The 21,809-nt window shown below is 32.0% G+C and overlaps 1 protein-coding gene across 1 annotated transcript in view; it reads right to left on the bottom strand.

The window, feature by feature from the left end:
* LOC117124613 (calcium/calmodulin-dependent protein kinase kinase 2-like) overlaps positions 1-19,851 on the bottom strand; it is a 52,080-nt gene extending 32,229 nt beyond the window's left edge. The window contains exon 1 of the mRNA XM_033270909.1: positions 19,709-19,851. The gene's annotated coding sequence lies outside the window, so the exon portion shown is untranslated. The remainder of the gene's footprint in view (positions 1-19,708) is intronic.
* Between the last annotated feature and the right edge of the window lie 1,958 nt (positions 19,852-21,809).

The following is a 21,809-nucleotide window of genomic DNA, read 5'->3' on the forward strand; positions in this document are numbered from 1 at the left end:
ACTGTGGCTATGAAAGATGTCCAAACAAGTGCCCTCTATATAATATAATCGGAAGTAAACTTCGAGAAAAAAACAAAAGGAGAAAAATATTTTGTATACGGTTGGCCTAAAACCTTGACAGAGACGAAAATGTCTAGCTATGTACCGGCTTTTAAAGCGAAGGCTAGACCTAAGCTTGTTTTAATTTATTGTCCAATATACTGTAAGGTAATGAATACGATTGTTGATTCAAGCAACCACTAGTTGTACAGTAGTAAAGAATAGGCTAGGCCTAGGCCTGGTCGTGGACTGACCGCTCATGCGAGAGATACAATTTTTTGTGCATATATATCGTCGTCGCGCTCGGTTCTCAAAATTATGCCTTCTATTGTACCAAATTTGTACATGCATCTACGGCCCAATTTTGATAAAAATACATGTCTGTTTTAGATTTTATGTTCTAAATGTTAATTTCGGAAGTGGTATTTCTCAAATTTGTACTTGAAAATTAAAAAAAATTAAAAAAATAGCGACCCGATTTTTTGGAAAATTTTGGTCGGTCGCGGAGGGCAACAATATTTTTTTTTTTTTGGCCTAATTGGTATGTCAACCACATAAAATAAGTGTTTATTATTAAAAACAAAGGCCAACTTACCAACAACTTATGGTATACCTCAAATGCTTCTCATGAATAGACATCCAAATTAAAACAATTAAAAATCAAAAATTTAATGTTAAGAAAACCAAAATTTTTAGTAAACGGAATACAAAAATATCATGAAATCCTCAGTTAGCTCCTCACTGCCTTACAAAATTATAGCTCTGCTGTTTGATATTTCAAATTAGATGCATTTATATTATATGCAAATTTGCACTAACAAAAACACTGGTATAGTACAAGGCATTGACCTTCTGCCTTTCTCATGTTAATAGATGAACAACCTAGAGAGTAAATCAGGCCATCCAAGTGGAAGGGTTGTTATTGTCGAGGTCATTTAACCCTTCCCTGTACAAAACAAACACAATATTTTCTATAAAAAAAAAACGGGTCAAAACAGGTCACCTTGGACAGATGGATGAAATGAAATAATCCATTTTTAAGCTTCACTTGACAACACAGCTCAGAAAAACAATCTGGTTTACGTGTGAATTTTCAAGTCTTCACAGAACGCTGCAATAATTGTATAACACAGGATTGTTGTTATGGTGATCTCAATCTATGAAGGTTTACTTTGTTTCTGATACTATCAGCAAGGCAGGTTCTGTAAGACTCGGTTGGGGTTAAATTTTCAGGGTCAAACTGGCATACGGTTTTGATTATTAATTCAAAAATATTAGACATCATGGCCATACTTTTGTCATATTCAAAATGTTATTCATAATTATCAATTTCATATGATTTATGCTATTATTTTTTTTTCTCTTAAGATTTGTTCATTTGTTTACTGAAATTTTATGGATAATGAAATTGGTCTGATACTTGCTAATGCAAAGTCACATTAAAACATCTGTTTTCTTCCCAAGAATTTATTTCAACTACTGCAGAATACAATATGCAAAAATCATGTTAGAAGTTAATTTTCTAAATATATGCACTCAGCACCTTGACCAACATAATAAAAATAGCCAAAATTCATTTAAAAAAAAACCAACTTTACAGTATTATGACGGTTTTCCAGGATCTCAAAATATTCTTAATTCGTAAAAGGTGATCATATTAATAAAGAAGTCTATTCAATGTTTACTGGCCCCGCCAAAGCTAGACACAGTTTGCACTGTGTATTGAGTGAGATCGGTACTGTAATGGTGAAAGATTGCTGGACAATGTAAACAGATGCTGTATATATTTTGAGACTCGCTCTCGCATTCACGAATTACAACTTCGGAAGAGTTACCTTAATTATTACAGATGATTAAACAAAATAACCAAAGCCATAATTCTACCTACCCAAAACCAGGTAAAAATAATTACCTTGATCTGTCATAGATTTATCACAGATGATCATTTACAATAATCAATCTTGTAGTATTTTATTTTCAACTTCAGTTGCCCAGATAAATAATGATACTGCTCACACCATGCCAGCTGCAGCCTACGGTGGATGGGTATAAATGCCTGAATTTGACAATTTAACATTCAAAACAAATACAACTCTGTCTATAGAAATACATGAATCTGAAGCGTTAGTCAAAGGACAAATTGATCATGAAAATCAATGTCTGCAATAGAATACTAAAGGCTACAGTGTTAACCAATTCAACTCTCTTTGTCTAGCCTCAGTCTAATATAATCCTTACCAATACAGTATTATCAATGGAGGTATTTTTTCTAATGCTTCGGTGATTTCATGTTATATTTAAACTGACTCGCGCTCATGTGTGCACATACAGTACTACTTACATTTGTGTGCACATATATACAGTACAGTACTGAAATACGAAAAGTAGTACATTTAATGGTCTACAACCACATTACAATGCAAAGCCTGAAGACCAATCAAGGACGAAGAGCTCAGAATATTTACACTTTCAACCAGCATAGAAGAATTAATGTGGGTTCGGAATTAATTGTCATTTAACAGGAGCTACTAAGAGAGGTCAGCTCGTTCAATATGAATCTACAATAATAAAAGAGAAGTCAGATTTCAAGGTATAAGCCATTATTAAAGGTGGTGATAAACATAACATAATATTCCATTACTGTTTGTGATAAAATCTTCAAGAAAATATTTAACCACATTTACACAAGGAATAAATAATTTACACACATAAGGTGTGACTTTTTTTATACCTTGTTTGTTTTGCTAATTGGCCAAAAACAAAATTTATATTTGAAACCATCATTATTGGCAAGTGGGGGGGTTCGCTAAACAAGGTAAAAAAAAGTCTCGCCTAAGGCAAAAAGAAAGTAGTTTTCATATTCCAGTTTCATGTTTGTGATTTAGAATCATTAAAGGGAAATGAAGTTAATTTCTTTGTTAATGGGCCAGAAAAGACAACATATAAATAAAAAACTACTAACACTACGCCTTAATACCTGTTTCCCAAGATAATATTTTTTCATAGCAACAATAAGCCAATTATCAAGGTCAATCGATATAAACAGACAAACAGTACGCACAACATAGATTTATGTCAATTGACCTTGGATATGGGCATGTGCAGTTCAAACCAAAAACTGGCTTTTTACTATACATTACCATTCAGATAATATTTCCCCCTGATTTTTTTTCTCGTAACTAGCATACTGTACATACCTGTGTTCCGCACTGTGCTGAAAGGGTGGGGAAAGGTGGCGATCATACAGTTGAATTGGAGGCATATGCTGATCTGAAAGGGTCAGGGTCCTGATCCCTAACCACTTAGGCACAAAAAAAGTTATTAAAATTTTAAAAAAATTCAGGGCCCCTGAGCTGAAATTTTTTTGCTACAATGGAAAAATTAGAAGTCGGTAGAGCTCATTTCCTGCCACCTAGGAATTACAATTTTTCCAGGAGAGAACCTCCGACCCCTTTCTCTTTGGGGTTCATCGATTCATGGAAAAAAGAATACCTGCAACTACTAAATTTTTTTAATGTATGTATACACACATAATAGGCCTATTTACTGTAATAAGAAAGAGAAAGTTAACCTGACCGTTCAAGAGGGGGGAAACCTTGAATTTTGAAAAACTTAAGTCATTACAGTAAGTTTGGAAAGCTCATTTCCCTTCATCTAGAAATCAAAATTCTCCCATATGTAGGCCTATATGTATAGTAGTAAAGCTATCTTCTATGTAATAACGTGTTAACTCCGACATGTTCGTTGTTTGGATGCGGTGTTGTGGTATTTTGTTTGAATATATATGGCTATGAATGTAAGCATGTGGGACTTCTAACATGCATATTAGATCAGGTGCATGGCACAATGATGTCACAACAGTTATGAGATTTGGAAGTAATCAGCAAACAAATGTGTTAATTTTGCCAAAAAAACACATGTAGAATAACAAAATCAAGTGCTAATGTAGTGGACGTTCGTCCCGTTGGTGGTAGCTACAACATGTGTGAAATCATCTAATCTAATCAAATCATATTTATTTATATACCGCCTTTCTTTGCAGAAGCGCTTCTGTCCCTGGTCATTGGATCCACATGCTAAGTGTTGCTGCTGTATTCAGCGCAGGAGCAAGCAACCCCACCAGGTACCCATTTATACTCCTGGGTCGAGAGAAGCAATGCAGATAAAGTGTCTTGCTCAAGGACACAAGCGAAATGCACAGCGAGGGATTGAAACCCCGACCTCGAGGTTTGGAAACCAAACCTTTCACGCTGCGCCAAACTGCTTCCACAATCATAATTGTACTTGAAACACTTTCGGAGATATTTGGTGGATGAAGAAAAACACAAAACGTTATTTTATTCGTATAGCTGTTTAACATCACTGAATAAAATCTGTCTAGTAATAGGCCTATTTCTGGCTATATAAAACTTTAATTTAACCATTCACCTTTTGGGAAAATATTACAAGATTTAATAATCCGTTGTTTAATTTCCTAAGTTAAGCGATGAGGGTACTTCACAGGAAGTATAATAATCAAGTAGTGTACAAAAATAGCATTGAACATCCATAGATGTAAAACAACTTAAGTTTATGTTGTTCAATCCGGATGAATCAATTTAGAAACATGCTATAATTAGGTTCACAAACATGGAATTATGTCAAATGAATCTATTTGTAAACTATCTGAGGGAAAACATTGTTCATTCCTGTCGAATTAGGAAGATGTTTGTCCAAACCATGTATGAAAGCAGTGACTAAGGTCTTTTTCCCCATCCATTCAAATAGAATATTAAGCTCGGTCCAGACTATCAAATTTTCTTTGATAAAAAACTGTTGTATGCCCATATGGGCATGATGTGCGTATATATCCTCATGACATCACATATTTAGGCATGTGAAATTTGATAATCTAAAGTAAGTAACAGTAGCCAGTTTCTTGTAGCAGAGTTATTATTTCTGATTTTAATGAGCGGACCCTTAATACAATTGTATTTCTATGGACGTTTTTTTTACAAATGACATTACATATTTGAATACTGAATACTTGCAGCATGGAGGTATAAACCTCCATGCTTGTAGCTATAGTTACCCTTCAAGTAGAATGTATTTATTTTCCCCTACCTTCCACATCAGTAGCAGTGTTTTAATTACTCTCAAGCCAAGATATAATTATCTAAAATATTACAAAATATATAGAATGGGATTTGAAAGAATGGAGAGAAACTCTTCCTGTTTGTCATAATCTATGTTACGCAATTTATTCATCAGATAAATGCACATGCATTATGTAGTTTATCGCATGGATGTGAGTAATAGCGCATCATTTGGCAATAAGCATGGATTTGCAAACATTACAAATCAATAACGCACATCTCACACATCATTCTCGAATTTTGACAAAAATTAACTGATGACCGCAGCTAGCAAACTGAATTTTCACATTCTTATTTCAGATCGACATGGAATGAGGTTCAATGTCTTGCAGAAAGGTAATCACACAGTTCATAATCTGAGTGTGAAACACATCAGCCACAAATATGTTTTAAAATATATAGAAGTGGGGCAGTGTGTAAGCTGCAGAGAAGCTTTGCAGAGCCTGAGATTCACTGAGGAGGGGACAAGCTCCCTAACAGGAATTCCAAGATCCCTGACAGAAGGTTCACAAGTACCTCATGGCACTCTCAAAAATGCTTTTTCAAAGCAATGTTCCCAACAAATTGATTGTCTTCTTCCTAAATGTGGGTCTAGGGATACAGGGGTACTCCCTAACACTGATAAAAAAATTAAGGGGTTCAAATCTTAAGCTGGTCACAAATAAGGCATGTTCAATTGAAAATGCAGATATGAATTCACTCATTAATACCGGCGCTATCAAATCAATTTCAAATTTCAGTGACTCGGACGTGGGGGGTTAATCGCTTAATACAGTAAAGTACTGGTTCTGGCCTGAACATAGATTTCAAGAGAGAACTGAACATACAAAGCTTAGACATAAGCAGTTAAATGAACAAAATGTCACCACATTCCACGTTAAGTCTTGAAAGGCATTTTCCATATTGCTCTATCCAGGAGTATAAGTAGGTGCCTATCAGGATTGAGCGATAACGTGCTGCCCTAGCTACAAGATTATGGAATACATTAGGCCTATGGTATATAGATACAGTACGTAGGCTGAAGGATAATGCTTCAGATTAACTCCCCACTGAGAGCAACCTACAGTATCAGCAAATCCTGGTACTCTTCTGAAGATTTAAATCTTTAGTAAAGGTTCACAAACTAAACAACTGGAAAGGCAACAGAAGAGCATAAAAACTATTATAAGGCCAAATAAAATAAATTGTTTGCGTTTCTTTTTTTTAAAATTATAAATAGGGACAGGTGGAAAAAGTTTATTTTTTTTAAATACTCATCAGATGGAATAAAAATAACCCACAGAGGCCTAGAATGGCAATATCTTACATCAGACAACAACTTTAGACTAATTTGTAGGGCATCTGGCAAAAAATTAAAATAAATACACTCACATTTTTTTTATTTGTAAAGACAAAAGCTAAAAAAAAAAAAAAACTAAGTTTTTTTGTGCGTTAGGGGCGGGTGAAGGAGGGCACACAAACAATTTTTTTTTTTGGCCTAAATGAGACTGGGGACACAAGAATTTATCCGAGATTTGCCCGCCAGCCGCTCCCCTCCAAAAAAAAAATCATGGTCAAGTAGTTAAAAATCACCTATTAAGAAATCAATTGCTTCCAAACAAATGCATTAATATAAATAAGTGAAATGTTCACACAGGCAAGAAAACACTAATAAAACCGAAAGCAATTATTATTAGTAATCAATCCCCAGGGATACCAGGGATGGAATTGATTTGAGTAAAAATTAATGATGAAACCAAACTACTTAATCTCAATTATCTGCTGATATGAACTGTTTATCATACGAGCACTACCACACTTTCGGTAGAGACCTGTCTTGCAATCTTTTAGGCTTGAGCAAGTAATTTTAATTGTACATATACCTGCAATATAAATTTGTCTGTTAAACTGTATTATAATATATATTGTCACAATCATTTTATGTATTATATTGTATTAACAAAAATTGTCTGATGTGTATAGTAACAACTATTTTTTAATTTAAAATGAATTGTTAAATATGTATATATTACTGTAGTACCACTCCATTTACAAAAACAAAAAATATTAACATTCTGTTAAAAATGAATTATGAATTCCTACAAGCAACATAATGCCTTGATAATAATAACTCAATATTATCATAAACACAATAATCACTCTTTGTACGCTTTGTTTGCAACATATAGAATTACCATGTAACTGATGTAACATGTTCTCTTATGGGAGTCGCATGTTTATGTCTAATACCCCATCCAGACTAGCATCGCATTGCGATCGGTTGTAGCAATTACGACACCCAATCGCAAAGTAAAATCGTGTGTGAAAGCTCACCAATAGTAGGCGATATGTAATCGATATCGTAATTGTTACCCGTTGCGATTGGGTGCTACAATCTTTATTACTCCCGATTACCACGGAATCTGATCGCAACGAATCACAACAAATTCCACAGGCACTGTTTGGCTGAGATCAGGCAACATAGGCCTAGACACCGGAGGCCTAGGCCCTAGAATGTAAAGTTTGTTTATGTTGGTCTGAATGCGTTCGTTGATTGCGATCGGGAGTAATCAGTTTTGGATTACCACCGATTACATCGCAACCGATCGCAAGAGAGTGTAGTCTGAATAGGGTATAAGTACCTCTATATTAACAATGAATGTCTTATAATTCATCTACATTATAATTCATCTACATTACACAAATTAATTGCTAATGAGGTACACACTGCATATAACCAAAAATAATTTGGTTCTGACAATTTAAGTTTGATTAACTGCATATATAATGTAATCAACAAAAAGTTGATTACCATCATCCTCAACGCTGTGCATAGCCTCAGCTAAGAATACTAGCTTACTATTTGATATAACATTAACAAGTATACAATGTGTACAAATAGAATAATTAAAGAACATTTAAACCACAACTTATTCCTGAAATATACAAGTTTTATTTAATAATTCTTTATTGGTCCTCATTCTAATAAGAAATTAGAAATTTGGGCTGGGCCACTGGGGACTTATAGCAGCTGCAGTGCAGCACCACCCAATTTAACTACTACATAACGGATACATACGGATATACACATTGTCCTATAACCCGTTGAACTCTCAATATGAGGGTTATTCAAGGAGCTAAGCGATCAGACAATTAAAACCCAATGCTGGCCGGGTTTCAACCGGGGTCTTCAGCATACTATAAGAAGCAGAACAATATCTCTCAGACAACCCCTCTTTATTATTTAAAGATATGATAAAATATACAGTAATCTACTGGCAGAAATTTCTTAGAAATAAGTTTCTAGTGAACCACTTTCAAAATAATTGTCTTGCAAAATACATAAAATTTGTATTGCATTATTCAATTATAATAATGGAGTTATTTAATGGGCTTTTGCATTTTTAGAGAAACCTTATAAAAATGCCAATGCAATATTTAATAAAACACAAAGATATAATAAAAAAAATATATATACATATATTACAAGATATTTTTCATTGATAATTTTAAAAATCCACCATGTGGGAGAACTGATGTGAGCATAATTGCACTATCTTTATGAATCAACAAAACAAATAGATAAGATATGATAAAATTTATTACCATAAGAACAACAGATAACAATGCATTAGTTACCTTTCAATAACAATACTTTAACATAAATACAGATCACAAAATTCAACTAATTTAGTACTGTGTATAGCAAATTAATTCAGAGAATCTGAATTAAACCAGGATACAATTTGTATTACTCACTTGCACTACAGGTTCTGCTGCGAGGCACTGCACGTATAAACACAAACAGACTGTTATTGTACAAGACAATTCACACGTAGACACTGAAAACATATAATGCACATTTGCAGCGATAATGACACTAACCTTGACCGTGTTGTATAGCCTACTGCAACCTGACCACAGCCTGACCTACAGCCAGCAGTGTACTCATTACAACAAAGTCAATGGACTTCACAAAAGTAAACAAATACATGTTTTTATAGGGTGGTATGGTGTTTAATGTCAATGACAATTCTGGGTAACAATAGCATTGCACTCAACTAGGTCCCTGACCTAGTTTTAAGTATTATTTTTTTTCTAAGGTTCTTTCCATTTTTTCTCTAGTATTTTGCAATCACTCGTGTATTTAGAAAACATGATTGCCAGATACATTTTTTCTCTTCCTCAAAAGGCAGGGTATTTCATCCATTATTTATTAATTATTAGGCCTAAATAATTCAAAATAAATTAAAATTAATAAACTAAAATTGAATTTGAAATTTATTTTCTTAGTAAACAGTTGGTTAAAAATAATTATTATAATCATATTACTATTTATTATTGACATCAGAAAAAATGCTAAGTTTGAAATTTTCTAAAAATTTATACAAAAGACACTGCCTACTAAATGTTATAAGACCCTGCTAAATATTCACAGACTTCTGAGATTGCTACTGTATTCATCATACGAGCAAATTCAAATGTTAGTACTGTAAATAATAATTGGTACAATTATATGACCTTGATTTTCCTTAGTTGAGGAAGCTTAAATTGGTTACAATTTAATATTTTGGGCACTTAAAAATGGCTACTTAAGCAGATGGTCTTCAATGCTATCCATCCAATTATCAGACATCATGAAGATTTCGAGAAACACACGGTGACGGATTTGTAAGGGGCTCTACAATCAACGCACAGTAACAATGGACTTGGTAGTTGTAAGGAGGACCCCCTCAACATACAAGTATATCATCTCGACCACAATTCCGTGTATCCAGAAATATTATAATTAATAAAATATATATACATTTAACAATATAAGAAATTAGCTATGTGTTCTATATGAAACCCTAGTTGTATCAATTTCCTTCCTCTCTTTTTAAGTAGGTACAGTAATCATCAAAAGGAAGTGTAAGTTGTAATGTTGAATTAATAAAACATATGGAAGGAATGTAAAACATTCCTTGTTCTGTGAGTTCCTTGTTAAGTACTTCAATGTTTGTGAATTGTAGTAAGGCATAATTGGGAGCATAATTTGGAGAAAACAACACCAAAGTTCTCATGAAAGCCCATAGTCACATCATTTTTCTTCCATTCCATTATGAATTTACATAAGGCCCTGTAAATAATAAATATTATTAGTTTATCACCCTATCTGGGCAGGAAAAGTGATGAGGGAGGGAGGATTTTTTTTTTATTTTTTATTTTGCTAAAGCCAAATATCACCCTTGGGTTGCTTGCTGGTGCATTGATATTCAAAGTAAAACATGATTTAGATAATGCAAACAATATCTACTAACTATTTAATAAAATAAATGAAAAAAACTTCATAAAAGAAATAAAAAAAATTTCAAAAAAAAAAATTTTTTCCGGTACCATAAAAGACGCGAGGGTGATAAATTAATAATTTTTTTTATTGGGCCTAAATCTTCTATTTTCACACCAAATTCTAAGGAATTATTTCAAAAAGGCTTATAGTTAAAATACTTCCCTGCTAGAATTTCCCATTTGCAACCCACAAAGGCAAAACCACCCCCTCCTCCCACCAAAAAAAATTACTAATTTTCCCCCCCCAATAAAATACTAACTAGTATTATTGATGATAATAAAAATCACTATGATATAGATACCATAATCTATAACATCAGAACAAGTATTAAGTAATAAATATTTAATAACATCAACAATTCTTATAAAGGAACAACAAGCCAGTGTCAATTATGTGCTGGTGACAATTGCTGTAGTTAAATTAATTAATATACTCACAGTGAAGTTGATTAAACATAACATAAAAACTCCTTGCAACATATTACGGTAACCATCACTGCCTGAATCGTCAACTGTGCAAGTTCGTGCAAATTTAGAATACAGATACCTACATGCTGTAACAAATACTATTTACGTAATAATGAGAGCATGGCGGAAGTGATAAGCGTAGTAGAGTAATCTTGGTTACTAAGAGAACTCCAGTCATTGTCAAACTGACTGCTATTAATTTCATTGACGTATATCTTAATCAATTTCATTTGTAAGTGAATGTAGTACATTCTCAGGCAGTTAATTTTCCGTAAGTTTATGCTCATCTTAAACTTGAATTAAAAATTATGAAGATCATGTGATAATGACCAACCGAAAATATTGATTTATTTTTGATACATTTTTTTAAAGATAAATCCAAAATTGATGTTTAAAGAGGTTGAGCTTTATTTCATTTGATATCTTTCACTAGTCAAAATGCTGGTAACCTGAAATAGCTGATGATGATGATGATGATGATGATAAGCAAATCAAAATTGTTATTCATAATGATGTTGATCATCATAATGGATGATGATTATCCATGATGATTATCATGATGATCATGATTTTATAATAATGAAAATACTATAAGATGATGGATAATAATGATGATGATTATGGGAATAATGATTTAATATTATATAATAAAAATGATGATGACGATGATTGATGAAGATACTGATGATAAATGATGATGACAAGATGATAATTCAATGTCACAAGAAGTACTTACAACAATTACTATATTTTTTTGTTTAAATTTGAAAAACTGTATTGTAATAAGCATAGAAACTAAAGCAAGCTAAGTTTATTGAATTTTAATGTATTAGTTCTTTGGCTCAACTAAGATTTACAATCATTTGTAGGTATAACATAAGAGCCTCCTTATGTAAATCCTATCAGCTTTGATTTCCTCTTCTATGGATGAGCGAAGTAGAAGGGAGGTATGCTACAAATGATTGGGTGCCCTTGATTAAGTGTTGCAACATATCATTAGTCAAGTCTCAGCAATTTTGTCAGCCAGTATTAAATCCAACCTCAAGTGTGAACATATTAATCTTGAATCCAATATGAATTAATTTTAAATTAATCAACTTCATGATCGAACAGATTATTCGGGGTATTGTATTTTATTCATCTTTATTAGATTTAAAAATCAAATAGCAACTATTTTTACTAATTTTATAAGACTTGGTGATCTGAACAATGATCACAATACTAAAATTCACAAAGAGATACATTACTTTATAGTCATTTCATAATCATTATCAGCATCACATTATTATTTAAACATTATCTGTCAAAAAATGTTCTCCCTTGGGATTTAATGGAATAACCCCATTTGCAAATAATAAACACTAAATTGATTTTAGGAGTGATTTTCATATTGATATCAGTACATACAGTACTGTATGTCTGGGGACTGAGAACAATGACATATTGTACATTAATTTTTGAATATCAAATAATAAATTAATAATATTAAAATTCAATATTACTTTTAGTAGTAAAATTACTTCAGAAAAATTACAACATTTGTTGCCAATAAGACATGTGCTCAAATTATGGCTTCCTTACATAAATAATATATTTATAATATTTTTAAAATATTTTTTTTAATATTTGAATTCCTAATGATGTTTACATTTACTTTTTAAATTAAAATCTTTTATGTTGACATAACCAGACAACATTCAGCTATAAAATAAGTATGAAAACAACATGTGATATGTACTGTACAGGCATGATCTGGCGAGGAACTTGGCTTGAGGCGTCAATATAGCCACTTTGTTCTAAGATTTTGAACACAATCGGCATAAGGAGGCCCAGAGGGCTCGTAAGCTTCCACAAGTCTATGTCCTATGCATATTTATGAACAATTTTCCTCACTAAATTTTGCTCCCTATATGAACATTTTCAAGTTGTTGCAAGCTTAATATGTAAACATGAACATATTTTATCTTCAGTAAATACTGTATTTTTGGGATTTATATAGAAATTGATAAGATTTTAATTTAAAAAAAAGTGGCATACAAAAACATACTGTTTTACAACTAGACAATAATATAAAATGTACATTGCTCTCTAAAAATTATAAGATATTAAATGTTTTTTTATTGACCAAAATGAGGTGTGGCAATGTACTTGTTCTTTCACTCTTATATAACCTTTACAGCAATTATTGATTTAGACCTACTTATAAAATTGTAATTTTAAACGTTAGTTTAAAAAATGTTTGCACTTTCGGTATGACGTTTTAAACTCCATCTGGTCATGCCACGGTGACTATGCCTGGCAACCCCATTTGATGGTATTATTAGTAGCAACTAGTGGGGGAATGGATGGACACATATCAGCAAGAAAAAAAATAGCCTTGAAGTCAATGACCAACCAATGCTAGTCTAAGGAGTACTGTAGGATTAATTCTGTTAAGATTAATTATTGTGGCTTTTCTTTCATTGAACATTACAGTACCATTTATTGCATTATTATTACCATTAAATGTTTGTGTTTACAATATTTTTTATAACACTTTATACATTCCTTGTCAATGTAAACACAAAATACTTTCAATTAAAATATTTTGTTAAATTTATTACTATATCATGACAGGAACATATCATGCATACATTTACATAAAAATAAGACACTCATTAAATAAATAAAACAATTGTATTTTACGATGTATACATTTAACCTTCTACAAACAGATCAAGAATACTCTAATATTAATGATGATTGTTGATTTAAATTATAGGATATTATTTCAAAATCTATCTGATGTATATAATTTACTCTGAGCGATTTAATACTTTCATATGTATAATTGAAACTAGTGCATTAATAAATCATTCTATCGTTTCACTTGTAATATATACAGTACAACTTCAATACTGTAGTAAATTGTATTGATTATAAAATACTGACATAATGCATAAGCTCTACTCAGTTATTAAACTACTGTATGTAAATATATACTTTTATTACTTTCATATCAAACAGTAAATTGTAGAGAATATTGAATTGATACAATCAGATTTTTTTATAAAAAATCTTATTAAAGGGCAAACTGCAGATACAGAACATAAGGAAATTAAATCCTTGCAGAGTCACAGGGGTCATATAGGCTAGACATTATTATCACCAGTTTCAATAGAACATAAGCCTATATAATTTTTTAAGCAAGTATCCTTCTTTTTTTCTTTCGTGAATTTTTTGTGTGAAATATGCCGTTGTCTATGTGTTACAGTTGTCAGTAGTGGATTCAAGGGGATACAGCCATACATTTTTTTTTAAATTATTGCCATAATAGAATAGGTTTATATGATAGGTGGAAGGAACACCTATTATTACTCACTTTTAAGTGCCTGAAAGGAATTGCCCCATCCTACCTATGTAACAAATTCATTTTTAATCAAAACAGCCACTCTCAGTGCACTAGGAATAAATCTAACACCACCTTGATGAGATAAAATGGAAACTCACTCAAGGCAAGAGAACATTCTTATACCGTGCAACTAAGGCTTGGAACGAACTTCCAAACCAAATTAAAATAGAATTAAATTATCTCCAACTTAAAAATTTCAAAACTTTGATCAAAACAGAAAACTAATTATATCTTTCTGACCACCCTCTGTTCTCTTGCCTTCTTTTTAATTCATTTGAATTGGTTCTTTTTTATTTTAGTTAAGTTTCTGTATATTTTTTTTATGTTTGTTTTTGTTCTGCTTTTTTGTTCATGTGATCCACTAGTGAGATCAGTGCTGCGTCACTGAAAGTGTTACCACGTTAAAGGCAGAATAAAATAAATAAAAAATAAATAAAATCCTAAATTTTCTAACCTCAGCCCTTTCATGGTTGTGGTCTACACCCTCCATCTGCGAGAAAAAAATATTTTTGTAAATATATTAATATTATGCAAACTTAAAAAATTGACTATGATAAATAATGCCAATATTGAAGTAATAAATATCATACATCATTTTACCTCAGTGCAACATCACATAATAATGATTTCACTAAATACTAACACTAATGGAATGAAACATCAAGTGTGGAAACCTGACATTAAATTGATAGAGCCTTAAGTCTTTGTCTACATTAAGTAAACATTTGCGATATTGAATATCCAGGTTCGGTAATCTCCACTGACAGTATTAATAATATCAACTCTAATTCTAACCCCTTTATGTTAGGATAAAAGAAGCACTTTAAGCTGATGATCAGATATTCAATGGCAGAGTATGCACTGAATTCTTTTTTCTGACAGAATTTTATCCAAATTCTAAGCTCTTCCTTCTGAATTATTTGCAAATAATGTTATAGTTTACAACTGTCACAATCCTTGAATAAAAATATTTAAAAAGTTAGCTTTGTCTTTTCATGGCACTCTCACTACAGACTTAAAGTTGAATATAATTTTTCTTTCTTTCTCAATTTTTGTAATCGTAAAATTCAAGGGGAAGGAGGCCCAAGCCAGCAGCCTCCCAACCTAAATCCGCCACTGAGTATTCCAGTCAAGTAACTAATTTAAGATTTTGTTAAAAAAAATAAAAGTAGGCCTATGTCCAACAATACCATGAGAATGACAAATATGTGATCTATTTAACTTCATAATAATTTATAAATTACTTCCTTATTTCCTTAAAAACGCATAATAATGGCAGTACCACAATGTGACTGCTGTGAACATCTTGCTATCTGTACAAAAAAATAAACACAATAAGCTTTGTGTTGGGCCGCAAGTTGCAGCCCTGTCTGTAATAAATATGAATTTCATATCTCCACTTTATTTAGAAATGCTCATCTGCATCTGGTCTTACATAGTTTAATAAATAGAAAGCATGTTCTACGCCTCTACCTTTTGGTATGGGGGTTTTTCCATTTCTGTTCATTTGTTACTATAATTATCACTGTTACTATTAATACTTATTATATACTCATATTTTTTTATAGTCAAACTAGGAACAGTCACTTCTAATTCATCTGTGTCTTGTGGTTTCTCATTTCTGATGCAATGTGTTATAATAATTGCATTTGATATAATGAAAGGCAATTTGTAAACATTATTTTCACTTAAAATAACTGTGCATGAACTTGTCTTTTAAAGTTTAATATTTGTATGCATTATTAATGTAACTATAGACATGGTAGCATTATTCATTCTGTTCAATGTCTGTGAAATAGAACCATGCATAATTTATATAGCGCATCATGCCATCAAGTTCTCCACGCATTTCACATTGACTCGAACACCTACAAAACAATTACTGGGTGGAGAGAGACCAACATGGGTAAAATGCCTTATTCAAAGGTTGCACGAGGGGTGTGAACATGTGGAAAAGTACAAACCACAATCACTGCACAAAGCAGTTTATGAAATGATGTTTTGATTAAATTTTGGGAGTGAAACTATCAATTTGATGCTTAAGATGATCACCAAGATGATCAAGGTCTTTGGTTCGAATCCTAATTAATAACTCCCTTTTTCTTATGACTCAAACCAACTACACGCTCCACAGCCACTTTCAGACAGACTGGGCTGCCAATATTGTAGTAAAATGTTGTGCTTAATGGGAAGCACACTTTTAATTTATACAAAACAAATATTTTACAGCATATATTTTCTTAATATAAAGACTTTCTGTATGAATGGATTAGGCACAATAGCTAGCCACTGGTAATGTCATTTGTATAAAAAAAATATATATATAGTTTGTCCAATTCGTTATCTTTATTTAGACTGAATAAATTAATATTGAGGTAATATTGCGGAAAAGGGATCAAGAGTCCACAATATTTGCTAAATGGATGACACATACAAAAATAATAGTGTTAACAATGATTTAACTTCAAAATCCAAATGTCAAAATTAAATTTAGTACTGTAAATTACATCTGACAATAATTATAGTATTTAATTTTTAAATCTGTATTCCAGAAATCAAATATTATCCTATAAAACTAGCTTTTTCCACACTATCAATTTTTATATGACATTGACAAACCGTGATTTGCCCATATTTGGGTATAAGATATCACTATGTCCAAGGGAAATCATTGATATTAGGAAGCTTTCAATTTGTGCGATGACGTGACGCTAGAACGGAATCACTCATGCGTGACCTTCCTATCTGGCGTCCTACGTTCTCTGCATACATACATTTGGCCAAATTGCGTTCCAGAAACTACTCGACGAGGTAACCTTAACGTTCTCGCATGCGCACATGACTTTTAGTGACGTCATTACGTTGTACGTCCTACTGTCGTCGTGCAACCAAAAGCTCCCTATTTGTTACATAAAACCTGATAGTGTAAACAGAGATATAAATAATACAGTTTTGTACATGCAGTTGAACGTCTTGCAATAAAAAATACCAGGTGTCAATATTCTCGCAAGATTATTATTCCTTGATCAATGCAAAACATGATACCACCTGCGGTACCAGGGGACGGCAGTGAAGTGTATAATGAACGTACTGCTCAACATGACTGATCTTATGTGGAAGGTGACAACGTAGATAAATTACTTTGCCACAAGATACTTTTATTGTAAGTGAGCAATGTAGGATTTGAACCACTGAACTCAAAGTTGAATAAGAAAGCATATCTATCAACCAACCAATTTCAATCACTTGAACACAGGAATATTTCTAAATACAATATTTAGAAATAATAGCTTGGCTAGCAGCTAATTTAAGGGCCTATGCAATGAAATAAACAATGGTATCAAACATCTGTTTACCGTTATTGAAAAATTTCTTTTCATTCTGATTACAGTACTTCTCAATGAAAACAAAATTACTTATTGAAATCAGTGACATACATGAGTCTTGAAATGGGAAGGCTGATTGGAATTGGGGGGGAGGGGGAGTTAGATACGCCACTGATTGAAATACTTGAAAGTACACAATTAATTTTATTTTAAAGTTTATTGGATTCATGTCTCACATGTAATCAATGAAAGCAGTTCACTGACCACATAATTGAATTTAATCATAAATCACTCAATAACAATCAATAAAGGAAATTATTCTCAAGGTCAGAAAAAAATTGGATGTGAGCTTATATGAATTTATCCATGAATTACATATTTTCCTTTCAATGACAAAAAAGTTTGTCTATAGCCGAGTGAGAAGGATCATTACTAGATTTATTTTAAGTTATGTTGAAGACATTTTTCTCTTTTATTATCACTGTAAATAAATTATATTACCTGTGCAGTATAATTTGTTAATATTTTTTGTGTCATGATAATAAAGAATATCTGCATAATAGGCCTAATATTTACTCTGCATTTCAAGATATTTATCTGGAAGGAGAATATATGCAATTAGCCTAATAAAAACAAATTTGCACTCTTTCCTGTCTATCTCACATACATACCGTATATTCCGGTGTATAAGCCGTAAATTTTATACGCGCGACCCCGAAATTTGGGGTGCGGTTTATATACCAGTCGAATCCTCAAAATTTAAGATCGTGAAGTATACCCACATTTCCAGTTGCTTGTTGTTTAAATAATCAGCTGATATTTGTAAATAATGTCAATGTTTCAAAATATTAAAAACTTAACATTTTGGGAACGGTTTGGAGCTTCAAAATAGGTGTAGCTTATACACAGGTGACACAAAAAAATGTGATATTTCGCATCCTAATCAGAGGTACGGCTTATACACAGGTGTGGCTTATACAGTACATTGGAATATACGGTATCTCAAAGTCATTACGACATTGGGATTTATAAATAACAAAAATGACTTTCCAAGAAAAGTTTTACAAATTCATGAATTATTCATACAGAGTGCCTACACGTTATGTATAGTAAGGAGTTTTTTTTGTATTCCTAATGTCTAACCTCACACATGGATAACTTGTGTACTGAATTCACTGACATTTAATGATTCTATACTCAGTTCAACATTTTAACATATATATATTAAGCAAAGAATCTTTTAACTAAAAACAAAAATAATTACTATCGATACTCCTTAGTGTGATGAGAGATTACAAAATTAATGGTATTTATATACAGCAGCCCATGAATCATTATTATTGACAGATCCTTACACAGTGACCATTGATATATTAATTACAACCTTTTCAATTACATATTGAATGATGAAATGTTCAGTGGCATGAAATACTGCATACAGCATACTTCCACCCTGCCGTTCTCCCCTTCTCTTAAAAAATCTACATACTTTTTAACATTCTTCCCTTAAATCTACATCAGTTTTAACTATTCTATTAATGTTCTACTCCAGTAGAATTACATTTTTTCTAACCTAGTTAGGATCAATACGTCTTTATGATAATAACACATTTTGATGGTAATTATGTGTTGTACAGCAGTTCCACAATTAAGGGATGTTTATTTGAGTAACAATTTTACAACATACAAAATAAACACCTCCCTCGAGTACACTCCCCCTCAAAAACCCTTCTCCCTGGGGCGCTTATTCAAATAAATATGAATAAAAAATAATTAAATATAAAAATAAATACAAATCAAGAATGATGGCAATAATTTCTAAAATATCAACATTGCTGCATTACAACAACTAACCATGGTAGGCTACTGAAAAAAGGAAATTACTGTACAGGAACATATAATAACTTGTCAGGATGTTTACATAACAATGACCTTAATCTAAAATATAGACTGCAGAAATTAATATACATTTGCTGCAAAGGTAAATATATACAGATTATTTTTGTTACAAATAATAATTGCTAAAATTAAAGCCTACATACCAGTAGTTTTATTTACTGCTTGCTGTCCAGCCTGCTTAAGCCTTTACTATTAAAATGATAATGCTACAGCATCCTGTGTGCAATGCCTAGCTCGTATGATGAAAGCTTCCTTGTGTTGTGTTATTGAAATTACTCACTGTGTATGCCATGTGATCAACAAATCCCACCCACATCACACTGTTAAAATTACATCATTGATGAATGCTGCCACCTAGAGGCAAGGTTTAATAAGGAATTACTTCTATTTTTATTAATCAGTCTTCATTTTTAATAATTGTAATCATTTATAATCCGATGCAAATGTAAGTAGAGCGATTATATTTTGTTACAGTTTATGCATCAAAATAAAATATATGCCAGTAAATTAATTTACTGCTCACTAGCGTTTACTATTGTAATGCGACAGCTCCTTCCCATCTGCTTTGCCTAGTTGACAGATTGAAAGCTTTGTTGTGTTTAAAATCATTCACTATATGTATATGCCATGTGATCCCTGAATCCCACCCACATCCGTCTCATTCAATAACATAATCATTGATGAATACTGCCATCTGGAGGCAGGATTATATCTTATTATTGTTAATATCATTATTTCTAAAAATAATCTATAATAACGGTTGATAGATAGATATAAGGATAAGAAAAATACATAATTATTCACGTTCTTGAAAATGTAATTTCTCTATAAAGAAAATGTAGTGAAATACCAAGTAGTGGCTGTATTTTTTAAGGTACTATATTTATTTAATATTGATCTATTTCAATAAAATATGAATTATAAAATTAAATCTTAATATTCTATAAAAAAGTTTTTCTTAAATTTATAATAATCAGAGTCATGAAAAATGGTAAAATATTTATCCTTCAAATAATCAGATAAAAGCCTCAGTAGCAAAAATGCTTCAACCAATATTTTTATTTCTTTTTTTTTTGCAATAGCAAGTGGCCTTCGAAAGTCATCAACCTATAATAATAACCTATCAGACAAACCATAAGCTATACCAACTCTCAATTGGACCAACCACCTCGCAAATCATGACCCCCTATCAAGACATAAGCTGCACCACGGAGAACATAGCATCCCTCTAAACAAATACAACATTTATTATCAACAAGAAAAGGAGTTTGACCAATACAAGGCACAATATTAACTTATTGTTCAAGTTCAAGGAATAAAATAATACAAGCTACGGTACATCATAATTATTTTGATGTGGATCGGTAAGTGTCTTACAACAGTATCATGCTGATACGAACGTCACAGCTTGTCAGTATTACGAAAAATAAAATGAATTTGCATTGCAAAGTACATGTAAAGAGGTAAAATCAATTCAACTCAAAAACACAGAGGTATAATATTTCTTGAGTTATGTTTGTAGATTAAATAAGAACATAATATAAAAGTGTTTGTTTATCCTGAGGGTGGTCTACTGTTGTCAAAATTGATATCCATCAAATGCAACTGATCCAACATCCATTACTTCTGTCTTATATGCTTAAACTCAATCCTTCCAATACATAATTTATTGTTTTCTATTCCAAATTTTGCCCAAGACCGCAATTTCTTTCACTCTGATTTGGTAATGCTATAGTAAACCCTCTTTGATCAGTCCGTAGTTTAGGTGTTATTCTTGATGAATCTCTTGCTTTTTTTCCTTTTGTCTTCGTTTGTAAGTCATCCTTTTTGAATAATCACAACCTATGGCAAAACCCTAAGTACCTCTGTTCCAAATCAACTGAAAAACTTGTTGAAGCATTTATATCTTCTAAATTGGATTAATGTAACTTAGTTCAAAACTCTGCTGCCAGAATTTGTTCTTTTGTTGCTTGTCAATAGCACTAAACCCATTCATTAAAATTTACATTGGCTCCCTGTTAAAAAAAGATTTACATTCACTTGTCTTCAAGTCAATCTCACTTTTAAAAACATCTTTGGAGTTCCTTATGCCCTATATTCCCTCCCGTGCACTCCGTTCAACTGATGAACAATGAAATATTTTTCACTTGCGCCTTTGACAATTTTTGAATTGGCGTGGTAAAAATGTCTAATTATTATTATTATTTTGTATGGCAATATATACAAATACCCTGTATAGAGTGC

The sequence above is a fragment of the Anneissia japonica genome, unplaced genomic scaffold (assembly GCF_011630105.1).
Source record: "Anneissia japonica isolate Jap-2015-1 unplaced genomic scaffold, ASM1163010v1 scaffold287833_len2544123_cov190, whole genome shotgun sequence".
Classification (NCBI taxonomy): Eukaryota; Metazoa; Echinodermata; class Crinoidea; order Comatulida; family Comatulidae; genus Anneissia; species Anneissia japonica.